At 39.6% G+C, this 14,792-nt stretch overlaps 1 protein-coding gene across 1 annotated transcript in view; it reads right to left on the reverse strand.

Annotated features, from left to right (window-relative positions):
• TTC27 (tetratricopeptide repeat domain 27) overlaps positions 1–14,792 on the reverse strand; it is an 89,181-nt gene that overhangs the window by 48,638 nt on the left and 25,751 nt on the right. The gene's annotated exons all lie outside the window — the stretch shown is intronic.

The following is a 14,792-nucleotide window of genomic DNA, read 5'->3' on the forward strand; positions in this document are numbered from 1 at the left end:
CCATGTTTACTAGAAAATATGAAGATGCAATTTTATCATTTTTGCTGCAAAGAATTATTAAGTTACAGCAGCACTTTTCAGTGAGTTCTCCTAGAATGCAAGATTTTCGTAGTGTAGCAGGGCAAGTCTTAAGGATATCAGTGCTGGAAAAAAAGGGCATTCTTCAACCTTATTTTTTCCCCAAGAAAAATGCTACTAACATTCAATCACACTAGGCTGCTATTTCTGCCTCTAAAGCCATGCTCCTGCACTATTGAAACAGCTTTTTTATACAGCAGGAGCAGCATGCAATTTGCCATAACTAGCTTGTTCAATGCTAAAAAGCAAACTCAAGCGAAGTCTCCAGCTTAATCTGCACAAAGGGACACTTTAATTAGAAACAGTGCTTTTCCAGATTTTGCTTTATCTAATCTTCTAGCCACTGTGCCAGACTTTTAACATTACATCATTAAAAATAAATCATAAGAATTGCCTCACTGGATTAGACTAAAAGGTCTTGCTATTCCAGGACTGCAAAAAAAAAAAAAAGTTCAAGGGGAACTTTTTAAAAATATCTGCATCTATATAGATAGAAAAGACATATTTCCAATATTTTCAGATTAGTGAACTATTTGTTTTTTTAAAGTAATTTTTTTCAGCAAAGAGTTCCATTTTTAATTTTATCCAAATGAAAATGACGTGTACACACAGGTTTCCTGAATCTATGGCTAATAAATATACTGTGTTTCTCACAAAATAAGGGTGGGCCTTATTTTTTTTTGACCTCCCAAAAAACGGGTAGGCCGTCTTTTTGGGGGTGACTTTTTGGGGGTGACTTAATTCCCTCCCCTTGCATCCTCGGACGGGCGGGCGTTGGTGGGGCACTTCGTATCGGGAAACCTTCCACAACCGTTGCTTTCCCTTCTCCCCGTGCTGCCACGGCGTTTAGAGCAATGCTGCGGCATTTGGCACAGCCATGCGCGGCCAGCCAGAGCTCCTCCCTGCAACCAGAGCCCGGCAGAGACACTCGGCTTCAGGCACTCCTGTCGCCGCCTTCCCTTCGCCTTCGAAGGCAAAGCCAATTCTTTTAAAAAGACGCCCTACTACCAGTATGACAAAGACTCCCCTGCCCGAGAGGGCAGCCCAACCCCACGTAGGGAGGCGAATCTCCCGGGGCCGCAGCGCAGGATCGGCCCACCCCAGGAGAAGCGCCCAGCCACCATCCCTGCCTGGCGCCGGGCAGAGCGCAAAGAGCTTCGCCTGGGGCACCCAGCACAGCTGACAGGCGAGCCCTCCTGCCCGGCAGCAGAGCTCTCACCAAGGCAGTGAGCGCCTTCCCACCGGACCCTCTGCTCATCCCGCCAGGGCAGCGCTGGAGCCGTGCGGGCTAGGCAGACCCGAGAAAGCGAGCCGCAGGTGCGCGCCCGCCTGCCAACCGAAAGAGCCGGGCCGACCTGAGCTTGGCTTCCTTCCCAAGTCCCTCCAGCCCGAACCCGAAGGGGCCACTGGGAGAGGCCGCCCGAGGCAGTGATAGTGCCCACCCATCTGTGGACAGGGAGGCAAGGCAACGGCCTGCGCCGCATCCTCCTCCAAGCTGAGCCCCGATGAGTAAGCGCCTCTGCCCGATGCCCATGTCGCTGCAGCGTTTGGAGCTACCGGCGCGTTTGGAGATGCGTGGGGATGGGCTGGGCGAGGGGTGGAAAGAACAGGCGGCTTCAGGCTCTCTCCGCCGGACTCGCCCGGCAGTGAAGCAGCGCTGCCGTCGCCTTGCCTCCCTGTTCGCGGACAGGTGGGCGCTATCATTGCCTCGGGCAGCCTCTCGTGGTGGCCCCTTCGGGTTCGGGCTGGAGGGACTTGGGAAGGAAGCCAAGCTCAGGTTGGCCCGGCTCTTTCGGTTGGCAGGCGGGCGTGCACCCGCGGCTCGCTTTCTCAGCTCTGACCAGCCCGCATAACTCCGGCGCTGCCCTGGCGGGATGAGCGGAGGGTCCAGCGGGAGGCACTTGCTGCTTTGGTAAGAGCTCTGCTGCCGGGCAGGAGGGCCCGCCTGTCAGCTGCGCTGGGTGCCCCAGGTGAAGCTCTTCGCATTCTGCCCGGCGCCAGGCAGGGATGGCGGCTGGGCGCTTCTCTCGGGGTGGGCCAATCCTGCGCTGCGGCCCTGGGAGATTTGCCTCCCCACGTGGGGTTGGGCTGCCCTCTCGGGCAGGGGAGTCTTTGTCATACCAGCAGTTGGGCGTCGTTTTTAAAAGAATTGGCTTTGCCTTCGAAGGCGAAGGGAAGGCGGCGACAGGAATGCCTGAAGCCAAGTGTCTCTGCCGGATTCCGGTTGCAGGGATGAGCCCTGGCTGGCCATGCATGGCTGCGCCAAACGCATGGCTGCGCCAAACACCGTGGCGTTGCTTTAAACGCTGCGGCAGCACGGGGAGAAGGGAAAACAATGGTGGCGGAAGGTCTCCCAATACGAAGTGCCCCACCAACACCGAAGTTAACGCAGGCAGCACCATATCCAGGTATGCAACAAAAGTACTTCCTAACGGCCAGCCCCCCCACCATTCCCCCCATTTCGCATGTTTAATATGGGGGGAGGGGCTTAATTTGACTTTATGCCTATAAAGCATGCTGAGACTTTCTATTGGGGGTGGGCGTATTGTTGGAGAAACATGGTAGACTTGAACTCATTATTCACAACATTCAGTTCCACGTATCTATGGGTTTTGACCTGATGTTTTGAGCACACCACATTTCACGAATATGCAGATCTGATACTGATCCCACTCAATTTCCCAGTGACCTGCAACTTTCTTACCCTATATGGTCATCCTCTCCCTGTCTGTTACTCCCTCCAGTGTGAACATGAGGAAGCACATAGTCTACGGCTCAGTATATCCAATCAATCTCTGAGCATTCTCCAACTGTTTTTAGAAATAATGAACCAAGCTGAAGATGTGTAGGGAAGAGCTCTGCTAAGAAAAACAGCACATTTGTGAAAACTATTATCCCATGTTGCCTTGTGAGGACAGTCCGGTATCCATTGCATATAACAGACTTAAGAAATCTGCTCTCCACTCCACAGAAATAACACCAGGTGTCTCTGCAAGTGTGAGGATCTCAAGGTAATTTTCCATCCATGCAACCCCCATCTGAATTGGGTGAAAAAGACTCAAACTCAGAGGAAGGTACGATTGAGTAGAACCATAATCTGTAAGAAAGGACCGTGGCTTGATAGATGGTGGAATGGTAGAAGGAGCTGAGTGCACTTGCAGATTCTGATTGTACAGGCTCAAGAATTGAGATAGCCCCCATAAGACAAAAATGTATTTCACTGTTTCTGTATTCTTTATTTTGAGCCACTATTTTTTGGATCTCCAGATATTCCAGTTATACAGGATGTTCTAGATGTGCTTCAACAATAGTTCTGTATTTTCATGTGTTTCTTTCAGGTGTGCAACTTATAGACAATAGGATCTAAAAGGTATGCACATTCCCATTGTATGCAAACAGAAAATTTCTATAAAATGGTATGTGGTAAAATGGCAAATTACAGGCTACACATACACTCCACATACATAGGATATCCCACTTCAACACAGGAACTTTTCAAAATGATGCTGAATTGCTCCTAATTCATAAGTAGATAGATGCCTTTGTTCTTATGTATAGATTGTACAGAATCATTATTTGGTTCACTATGTAAAACAACGAGGGAGAAGGCAATGGCTAATATTTCTGTACTGTTGTCAAGAAAACTCAATGGAGGTGGCCATGAACTCAACAGAAGTCAAGCTCAACTAAACAGAAATTTTATTCCTGTTAATTCTTGACAATCTTTGAAATAAGCATTGCTTATTTAAAAAAACCCTAGGAGGTTTTCTTTCAAGGACTTTTAAAATCCTTCCTAGGCAGTCAGACCCATACCCTGTTTATGGGCATTGACAGAAACTAAAGAGCCACTGCACATATTTTATTTCTCAGTTAACTAGTATAGAAACCAGACCAGTGATGGTGAACCTTTTTGTTGTGGTGTGCCGGCACTCACAATGCAATGTGCCCCGCCCCCCCCCATGCATGTGCACGCAACAACCCCGACACTCCTTTACCTGCACTGTGCATGCACATGCCTCCCAGCTGATTTTCGGCCCATTTAAGGCCTTTTTTGGCCTCCAAATACCGGAAGTGACAAATCGGAAGTGATGAAATGGGCCTGTTTTTCGGCCTCCAAATACCGGAAGTGACAAATTGGAAGTGATGAAATGGGCCTGTTTTTCGGCCTCCAAAGGCTGCAGAGACTTCCCTCGAGCCTCTGGGAAGCTGAAAAAGGCCTCAAACAAGCTGAAAACCAGCTGGGAGGTGTGTGTATGTGCAGTGCAGGTAAGTTTGGCTGGGGCTCGCATGCCCACATAAATGGCTCAGCATGCCACTTCGCCATCACGGAACTAGACTATTAAGAATGGACAGATTTGACCAGTTTTCAATATTTACTTATCTATTTAATCAAATATTTACTTAATCAAAAGGGATATGCAAGTAGCCTTTTTTACATAAAAAACAGCCTGCTTAACTGTTTTGCTTTAAAAAATGGTTTTTAGTAATGAATTAAGTATAAAACAGGACTTTCCTGTTTCATTTCAACTCGAAGAGAGTCATGCTGTTCACATGTACCTTATTCCAAAAGTATCATTTATTCTCTGTGGTGCTGAAAACTCTTTCAATTGTGTTTGAAGCACTGTCCTTATACTTAATTAGGTGTTTAGATTGGACTAAGTCCTAAAACCAGGCACGTATATAACATTCCATACCACATAATAATACATTAGTATGTATTTCTGAGCGCCTCATCTCAATGTCCATAAATCAGGAATTTGGATTATTATGAAAAGGGCTTAGCTTCTCAGTGTCAGTGTTCAGGGAATTTCAGATAATAGCTGGCAGCGCAGCAACATCTGATAGAATGCCATTCAAGTACTAATGTAAGATTTATTCCTTTGTGAATTTACTGATAAAATAATGAAGCTATGCATTTAGAAAGAAAATGTTATCATATTAAAACTATTAAAATTAAGTGGTATTTTCTGAAATATAGACAGAAGGTTTTCGTTGTGTGTCTTGCAGACAGTCAACTGGAAAAATCTACGTACATATGCATTCCAAAGAAATCAGCCATGTTTCATGATCAATCTCTACTTGTAAACTTTTAGTCCAAGACATATCTCCTCCTTGCATTTATAATTATTTATCATAATTTTATCCCATTCACCCATCAAAGGGGGACCTGCATGATAGGGTTTCTATGGGTTTCTAATAGGGGAGAGTGTCAGTTTATTTAAAAGGTTGGCAGACATATTTGAGATAAGATGGCAGTAGTACCTAAGGAAATTGTGAGACCAAGGAACAGAACTAAAGGGAGATCATAGGAATAACAAAGGCATTTTAGGCCTTCGAAGCTATATTTTTCTGATAGCACATTATGGGCACCAACACAAAATGGCTATGCTGGATGAGACCATTCACAAAATATATATTTATCGGAAGGCAACCCGGTAAGGTGTTTTGCTACCACTCTTCAGATTCTAGTTTCTATTTTGCTTACCTTAATAATGTCTAATTTAAGTTCTGGGCAGACTAGCCTTACAAATGAAACCGTCCAGGTCTGCAATTATGATTTATAACATGCTAGTTTCCATACACGTTTTTGTTTTTATTTTTTTATTGTGAAAAGTAAAGTTTCCCTTTAACTCAAGCACCGCTTCTGATGAATCCATGTTTAAATCCATGTACTTTTCTTGGTGACAATACTAAACAAGTCTATAAATTCAGTAGAAAGCCACTTTCTTCCTTAGTAAGACACAAACTGAATACAATGACTAGTTCCACACAAAACATGTACTCCTTACTGTATATAACTCTACCGTCTTACTGTGACCTACATATAAGAGATGCTAGTTTCCAAGCCAATAGCAGTGGAATTTGCATAGGAAATTCAGGGCTTTTCAGGAAACTGCCAAGAAAAGCCCTCAAACTGAGCATAATAATGTTGTCACTATTTAAATCTAATTTCATACTAGAACATTGTGGCTTTAGGCTTCCTAATACAACTATAGCTCTGTTCAGTCTTCCCATCACTACCACAAGAATCTATTAAATTCAAATAGTACCTCAATATTATTCTTCCAACACCAATTTCAAGAGGCTTAAGTCTTTCCCCCACCCCCACCAAGTGTGATGCTAGAAACACCTGTGTTTATGGTATTTTACAAACTATCCATAACCAATGGAGTTTTTCTGACATAAAGCAAGTTTTATCTTTTCATTTTCATAGCTTCTATCACTAAGATTTAACACTGACTTGATGGCCCATAATAAATCAATTCCTTACCTAGCATGTCCTGTTTTCCCCACATTTGACATTTTCTGTCTCTAGTATTGGAAGGATTAGAAATGTATGCGATAATGGTAATTTAAGCTAACAACTTTTTTCCTCCTTCATTTGCTTACGTGTGCGATAAAGTTCTTAATTTTAATTTTGCGCTAAATTATTTCCCATGTTGACAGCAGTCATTGTCCACTCGCTGAAGTATAATACATAAATCTGCTATTTCACACAGTAGCTCCAGCAAAATATTCCTTGTTTCAGTGATGCTCGGTAATAGTACAGATAATGGAATTCAAGATGAAGTTAGGAAGATGAATTGATACTTTGTGGACCCATCATCATATCCATTAGTCAGTTAAAAAAATCTCAATATGAAGAAATATATTCCCCTAGATGAACTTTATGTACATTTTTCTTGATTACTGAAATAATTGAGTATTTGATGGTTGAAAGACCACTAATGGTAATTTGGTAAAATGATAAATATGTGACTCAGTCTCATGTATCCCGGTGAGATGTCAATTTTCAAGACAGGACATATAAGCTTATAGTTTCACAGCAGGCTAGGTAAACTAAGATGAAACATTGAAAAACAGACATGTTATAGAACAAACTGTTTCAGTATTCTAAAATCATATGCCAGATCAAACACCAATCTGTTGTAATCCTGCTTTTGTGCCATAAAAAACTCAGTCTTCATGACCAAATGACTCACAGAAGATACAGCTGGCCAAAGACATGCAAGGGAGACAATCTCTTTGGGCACTCACCACTCAGTTGTTAACAAGGTTGCCAGAAAAAATAGCACTGAGATGGAAAAAGAAAAAAAAGAGGGAGGAAACTAAAAGTTTAATTTGAGGAGCTCTTATTTCACATACCAAAATGTTCTACTGCTAAGGTTTGTAGAGTATAAAACTGCCACTTGTTTTTTACTGGCACATCATATAGAACAAAATATAACAAAGATGAAGGAAATAAAGCATAAAGCAACAGAATGCAAAGATAATCCCCCCTTCATAAAATTTACTATACTAGAACACTTTATATTAACAATCCATATCAATTTTGCAGGGAATAGATTGTTATATTTTCTGAATAATTATTAATTCACAAAGAAATATAATATATAGTTTATCTTGCCAACCTAGAATAATTGACTAATTTACATCTGAATTTTATTGCAAAAGAACTTCCACAGATTATTCTACTTTAAACAGTATTAATATCTCCTTTTAATTGAGCTTGATTCATGGATGTATAATTTTCTCTGCAAGAAGACAAAAATGATTGCCATCATCTTTTTTAAGCAACTATCTTACTAGTCTAACTGTAGTAGACTAGTAAGATAGATTGGTATTTCCTAGTCATGTCCCGCTTAAGGAACAACAAAGTTCATTTTTTTTGTTTTATATAAAATTTGATTTTTCAAAATCAAGCCAATACCCGTAGATGCTACTACTTAGGCAGTATATTATGTCAGGGTAAATAAAATGCTTATGGCAAGCTCTTTCATAACAGCACTAAAAACTAATTTGTTCATGGTCTGTGGAGTCAACCCTAAACCTTTTTCCTTCTATCTTGCCTATAATAAATAATTCAAGCTTCAAAGCCAGAGCCATGGGGGAAATTATGAGATGTGTTAGATCAGATGAGGTATAGAGGTGAGAAAAAGGATGAAATGACCTTTCTCCTTTCTTTATGTCAACATGTTCTGAGTAAGAAATAAGGATAAACAAGAGTGGAATGCTTTACCATCTGGTTCACCTTCAAACCAGACAGTATTCTATCACTTTTGACAGTATGCCACTTCCTTGATCAAATTAATCCTGTTTTTCCAATTTTGTAATGTTTTCTTAGTTTCCTCCAAACAAATGGAGGAAAGCAGCAAAAGATGAACAGAAAAATTCTTTCGGCGTAGGATAGTTAAATGTTTCTTTTGTAACTTGAAAATATTTAATGAGCAAATATTTGCAACTTGTAATATGAAAGAGAGAATTTATCCAAAACAGCAGCTTTCCTCCCCTCCTCTATAGTCTAATGCTTTAGAAACTGCAGAAAAGGCTAATATTAATTAATCTGCATTTCTGCATTTTCACTTATAGCCGATTTGAGCTAAATTCTTTATTAGCTCAGAGGTTCCCAAAGCAAGCTATTTTTGAAGTGCAGGGCAACTGTAAAAATAGCTGTGATGGTGATAGTGGTATTTTTCGTGTTGTCAAAGTCTATCTGGTAAGCCTGTCCTTGAATGTGCCTTATGTTGGTTTTAAACTGTGGCCAAAGGAACAACCCTGTATAGTCCAAGAATTTCAGCATCTTTCAGAAAATCTGAGTCAGGTAGGTAGACTGTACTTCTGAAGCTATAATCCAAAATATTTGTAAAGCAGAGCTTGGGAAAGAGCTTACTCTTGAACATGAACGTAATTCTAGAAAGTCTCCATTGAGAAATTTTATTATTAAGAGCTGTGGTGGTACTGTGATTAAAATGCACTACTGCAGGTTGCTTCTGCTGACTGCCAGCAATCTGGCAGTTCGATTTTCACCGGCTCAAGGTTGACTCAGCCTTCCATCTTTCTGAGGTAGGTAAAATGAGGACCCAGATTGTTGGAGCCAATATGCTGACCCTGTAAACCAGTTAGAGAGGGCTGTAAAGCACAGTGAAGTGGTATATAAGTCTAAGTGCTATTGTTATTATTTGAGAGTATTTGTGTACAATTGAAGCAGGAAATGGGTATATAGGTAGTCCTCAGTTAATGACAGTAATAGGGATTGGAATTTTCATCACTAAGCAATGTGATTGCAAAGTGTGATGACACATCACTGTTACTGAGTGAGGATCTGGGTTGTTAAACGAGTTCCAGATGCCTTGGAAGCAGGCCATGTGCCTTGGAAGTATGCCAGCAGGTAGGCAGGTAAGCCAGAATGCATGAGTACAACAGAGGTGGCTGATGCCAGGCAGGGAGGCATGCAAATAACTTATTGTAAGACTTGCAACCTTTCCTGCTGGCTTCCCCATTGACTTTTCTTGTGTGAAGCTGGTAGGTAAAGTTGCAAATGCCATATCACTGTGGAACACTGTAATTAACCTAAGTGTGAGCCAATTGCCTAGTGCCCAAATTGCAACCATGTGACCATCGGAGAGTTGCGACAGCCAAACCTTTGAGGACCAATTATAAGTCTCCTTTTTCAGTGCTGTCATAACTTAGAACAGTCCCTGAATGGTCTGGTACTATGGTAGATAAAATTTATCTATCATGATACCGACCATTTTTTAAAAAAGAAACTGATTTAATTTTTTTAGAATGTTGTAGTTCTGCTGGGATTTTTTTGCTTTAAGTCACCAAGAACAACTATAGAGACACTACAGATGATACAAATATTTTAAACAAGAGTCAAAATTACATCGTACTCTGTAAATACCGAACACCCTGTTTTCAAGTAAAGGCATTCAACACATTAACACAAATGCGTATTTTAAAATGCAATGGGTCCCAAAAATATACTGCACTCCTTGATCAGGAATTTCTGAGATGAAAGATGATTATTAGGACTCTGACCTAAAATGCCAATGCTAAGATTACTTCAAAGTATTGGGAAATATCTCCTTTCTTGAGAATAACTATATTTAAGCAGATATCTGATGAATGTATGACAACCATCTAACCAGCCTGCAGATTTAAGAATCCACATGTAGGCTGAGAAGATGCCTGCTCACACATACACATAACAATATGTTGATAGAGGAGAGGAGGTCAAACATGACATTAACTTCGTTGACCAATACTCCTTCCATATTTAGGGGTGTGTTTTTTTTAATAAACCAAGCAAATAACGATTGACAAATGTTGAAGAAGCTCTTGACAAAAAGTTATCTCAGGGTTTGAAGTTTTAACTCTACTTTAGCGGCTGAAACAAATGTTCAGAACTGCATTAAGAATTAGAAAATTCACTGAAAGCTATGACACTTTAAAACTATTTTCTCTATTTTTTATCATAAAACACATTCAAATAATAAATATTCAGTATTAAATCTATCAATGAATATTATGGCCCGCTCTTAGCAACCTGTAAACCATGCATACCTAAAACTTTGGAAATGAAGCAGTTCAAGTGATACTGTACAGTACTATTTTTAAAAAAACAATCAGCCACTAGCTGGCAGACTAAACTCTTCCTGTTGCTTCCTTTATAGTCTATTTGCCCAAACAAAGAAGATGAACGACTTCCAGAAAATCCAGAACAAGTGGCAGAACATTACTTCAAAACTGCCCTTCAGCCACTTAATGCGCATAGTGATTATAGTTCTTCCCTGTTGAATGCCCCAATAGCAGTGCTCAAATCTAAAAGACTTGAGGTACAAAATTCAACTAAGTCTTCTTAAATCCAGATTGTTAATTAGGCCTTCTTAGCATAATAAGGTGTAGCATATCTGGGAAGAAGGGATTCATATGTTCTGGAGACGGTCTTGGTTGTATCTCCTGAGGTAATGAGGGCCAGACGGTGATGGAACAGCTTCTTATCTGCTGAGTTCCTTATGATATTTTCTTTGTTTTATCTATTTCACAAATAGTCTCAATACAAATCCTGGACTAATAAAAGCAGTGGTGGGATTCAATTTTTTTTACTAAGGGTTCTGTGGGCGTGGCTTGGTGGGTGTGGCAGGGGAAAATCCTCATTCCCTCCCCACTCCTGGGGGAAGGTTACTGCAAAATCCCATTCCCTCCCCACCCCACTAACCTGCTTTCCAGCTCCGTTCTCCTGTGCAGGGCAACAAAAGAAGACCCAGCCAATTAGATGGGACTCAGGAGGCAGAGAATAGATGGGGGCAGGGGCAGTCAGAGGTGGTATTCCGAACTACTCAAAATTTCCGCTACCGGTTCTCCGAATTACTTAAAATTTCTGCTACCAGTTCTCCAGAATTGGTCAGAACCTGCTGAATACCACCTCTGAATAAAAGGATAACAAGAGAATAGCTAGAAACGAAATTCTTGACTTAGGAGTTCTTCAGAAAAATTAAATTCATCTTCCTCAGTCTCCTGCTCCCCATTTTCTTAGACTTCAACCTCTACTTTCTGGAAAGAATGTATCCAGGGAAGCCTGCTCTATGTATTTCTGGATTTCAGTCATGAAAATAAACCATTTTTTAATGGAGAATTTTTGAAAATAAGGATAGTCCTCAACTTAAGACTGCTCACTTAGAGACCATTCAAAGTTACAAAAGACCCCTCAAAAGGATCTTACGATCATATTTCAAATATTCAATGGCTGCACACACACACAGTCATGTGATCGCATTTTGGGTACCTGGCAACCAGCTCACCTTTACAGCTGTTTGCCGCATCCTGTGGTTGCATGACTATGATTTTTAATTTTAATTTATTTATAATATATTTTATTATTTTGTTGGAAACCCAAAAAAATGAAACGAGCTAAAATTTGTATCATCAACCTTGCATCACTTATAAAATGGATCTGGAAGCATGTCAAAGTGATCCAAGGAAATACTTTGTGAAGGCATGGACTATATTTTACTGACCAGAATAGTTTTAATTCAGCAGTTGTTGATCAGTCCCTATTTTTTATCATAATTTGTACTCTTGGCCAGCACGGATTCAAGAGCTGAACTGCAGTAATTTATTCAAAACAATTGTATGAGAAGACAATTACCAAAACCATAAAATTATGTTATCATAGTCAATACAGTAGAAATGCAGCCTGAAGCAATTTCAATATTCAATCATTATTCTTACTTTCCCATTCTCATACAATATTCAACTGTTTGCCCCATAGTCCATTGTATTACTTTAGATAACCTTCAATGTGCCAGACAGCCTGTTTCTATCTGTGTAACCCATAACAACTCACAAAGCACAAAAAGTTGTTTGTATAAGGGAAGAAGGCGGAGCCTCCTCGCTGACAGACCATAGATCACGACTCTCTGCGGCTATGGTCTGTGCTCTTTCGTTGGAGAGGCCCGATCATTATGATTAGGGGCTGAAGCTGCCTTGGAGGGGCGACGGAGTAAGGGGAAGCCACAAGCCAGGTTGAGAGGAGCCGCATCTCCCCTCCTGGGCTTGGTCTTTTTCCCTCTGAAGATGACTGCAGCGGTGGTTTAAAATGGCCACCCCAAAGAGGAGGACTCAGCTGGATTAAGATTTGTGCAGGAGGGAAGAAAGAGGTGGATAACATCGGAACTGGGACAACTGGGCAATACAACTAAACAAAAGTACCCCAGGATTAAGGTAACATGGAATTTTTAAGAAAAGAAAAGTGAGCGGTGAAATTACAAAGGGACAGGGGAAAAAAAAGAAAATATTTTTGACAGCTAAGCGGGGCTTCGAACCGGGAAAGGAAGAAGCTGGAACTAAAGATTTAACTAAATTGGACTAAAATATTTTGGGAATAAACAGGCATAAAATAAAGCTGGACTTAAGATTGTCAAAAAATAATAATAATAAAGTTTACAAATTGGAGACTGGACTGTGCTGGAATATTGAGGTTCAAAAAACCCTAAATAAAAAAATAGGGAGAAAAGGTGAAGACTTTGTATAATGGAGAGTGCCACCTTTTGACAAAAACTTGAGCTCAAACAAAAGGGAAAGCATCCTGTTTCTGAATGAACTTGTGTGGATATAACATTAAAGAAATATTGAAACAAAGTAAGAATCTTAGAAAGTGAAAGCACAACCAGAATAAAGAAAAAAGCAAGGAAAGACTGACTGTGGGATTGACTGATGTTTTTGGTATAGACCCTCGGCTGGAATAACTGAGAACTTCAGAAAATTGAAAGAAGAAAGAAGGAAAGTAAAAGTGTTTTTTTGTGGACTTTAACGATCATAAAATATAAGAGTGTGTAATGATGATATCTCTTCGGGAATTAAAAATGGAACTTAAAAATATGAGAGAATTACTACAGGAAAGAGGCGAATCACTTGCTCTGTGTTAGAAAAAATGGAAATGGCGATTGAAGAACAAGAAGAAAGAGCTTCAGAGGAGGAGGAGTCGATTCAAGGAGAAGACATTTTAAATAGACAATTAACACAAAGAACACTACAAAGAAGTGGGGAAAGAAGGAAGGTTAAAAAGTTGAAATTTAAGAAGGCAATCAAAAGAGGGAATACCTGTGAAGTCAGGAAAGGCAGAAAGACCCAGCAGAAAAGGGGAAAGGAAGATATTAAGAAAGAGAGGGATATAAACTGGAATGAGAAAAGATATGGGGAAAAGAGAGGAAGAGAAGCAGTAAGAAACAGGTGCATGAAATAAAGAAATACGGAAATAGTAAAATGTTGAAAAGAAATTGTTTTTTCAGAGATAATGGTTGATGAATTAAAAAGGGGATTCTGCAGGGTGACAAGGGGTAATAAGAATATTTCTGCAATTAAAAATATTTAGAAAATAGGGTAATATAGATACTGATAACTCTTATTAAAAATCAAGGGGGGAAATATGCTGCGGAATCCAAATGAAAAGATGTAATGATTATTATTGTAACTTCTTAAAAATAATGGTTTATTGGGAATCAAGATGAGGGAATAAAGGTATATTTTAATCATTGAGATGTCACACTCAAAACAGTAAAAGGGGGGAAACCTATACTTGCTTTTTTTTAGTGTTAAAATTTGTATTAATCTAGAATTTATAAAAAGAATGTGTAATGGAAAGGGAATATGACAGACTAAAGAACCAACTAAATTAATAAGTTAATATAGACTATTAAAAGCAAGGAGAGACATTGGTAACTTTTTATATTATTATTATTAGGCAAACACATATTGTTTATCTTTATTTTTAAAATAAATATTAAAGGATTATATTTGAAATAATTGAAATGAAACAAAAAGATGTTTCGATTGAGATTAATGAAAGAGGCTAGAATTAATGTGTTTGTTTCTCTCCTTACTGAAAATTTGGAATGGAAAAGATAATAATAGAATTAAGTATGCATATATGAATGTATAATTGCTGTCATATTTGTATGTAAAGGCGATGACCCAGAAATATGTTGTCCACTAAAAAGAAATTTTTGTTTTTAATGTGAAAAACTGAATAAAATTTGTTTTAAAAAAAAGTTGTTTGTATAAGGTAAGGGATAATAATACAACTATTTCACTTAAAGTCATCTTAAACCAGTTTAATGAAATACACGTAGCAGAAATATGGCATTTATGGCAGTAACACAATTTAAGTTCTATCAAAAATATCAAATAGAAACATTTTTCATTATATATGTTGGGGACACTGTTGATACTATTCTAGTTACTAAATCTCTGAAAGAATATTATGGATTTGGAGAAGATACAGAAAAGGGCACCTCTCGTCATTATGACTGAAGCAACTCTTGCTATGAAGACAAATGGGGGCACAACTGAAGTATGTGATATTATACGGAAGGTTTAGAAGAGATTAAATCAAACAAACTTCTTCATAGAGAGTAAAGCAGTCATGTACA

This window comes from Notechis scutatus, chromosome 1 (assembly GCF_049901735.1).
Source record: "Notechis scutatus isolate UNSWTSFEM ecotype Mainland chromosome 1, rNotScu1.2, whole genome shotgun sequence".
Lineage (NCBI taxonomy): Eukaryota > Metazoa > Chordata > Lepidosauria > Squamata > Elapidae > Notechis > Notechis scutatus.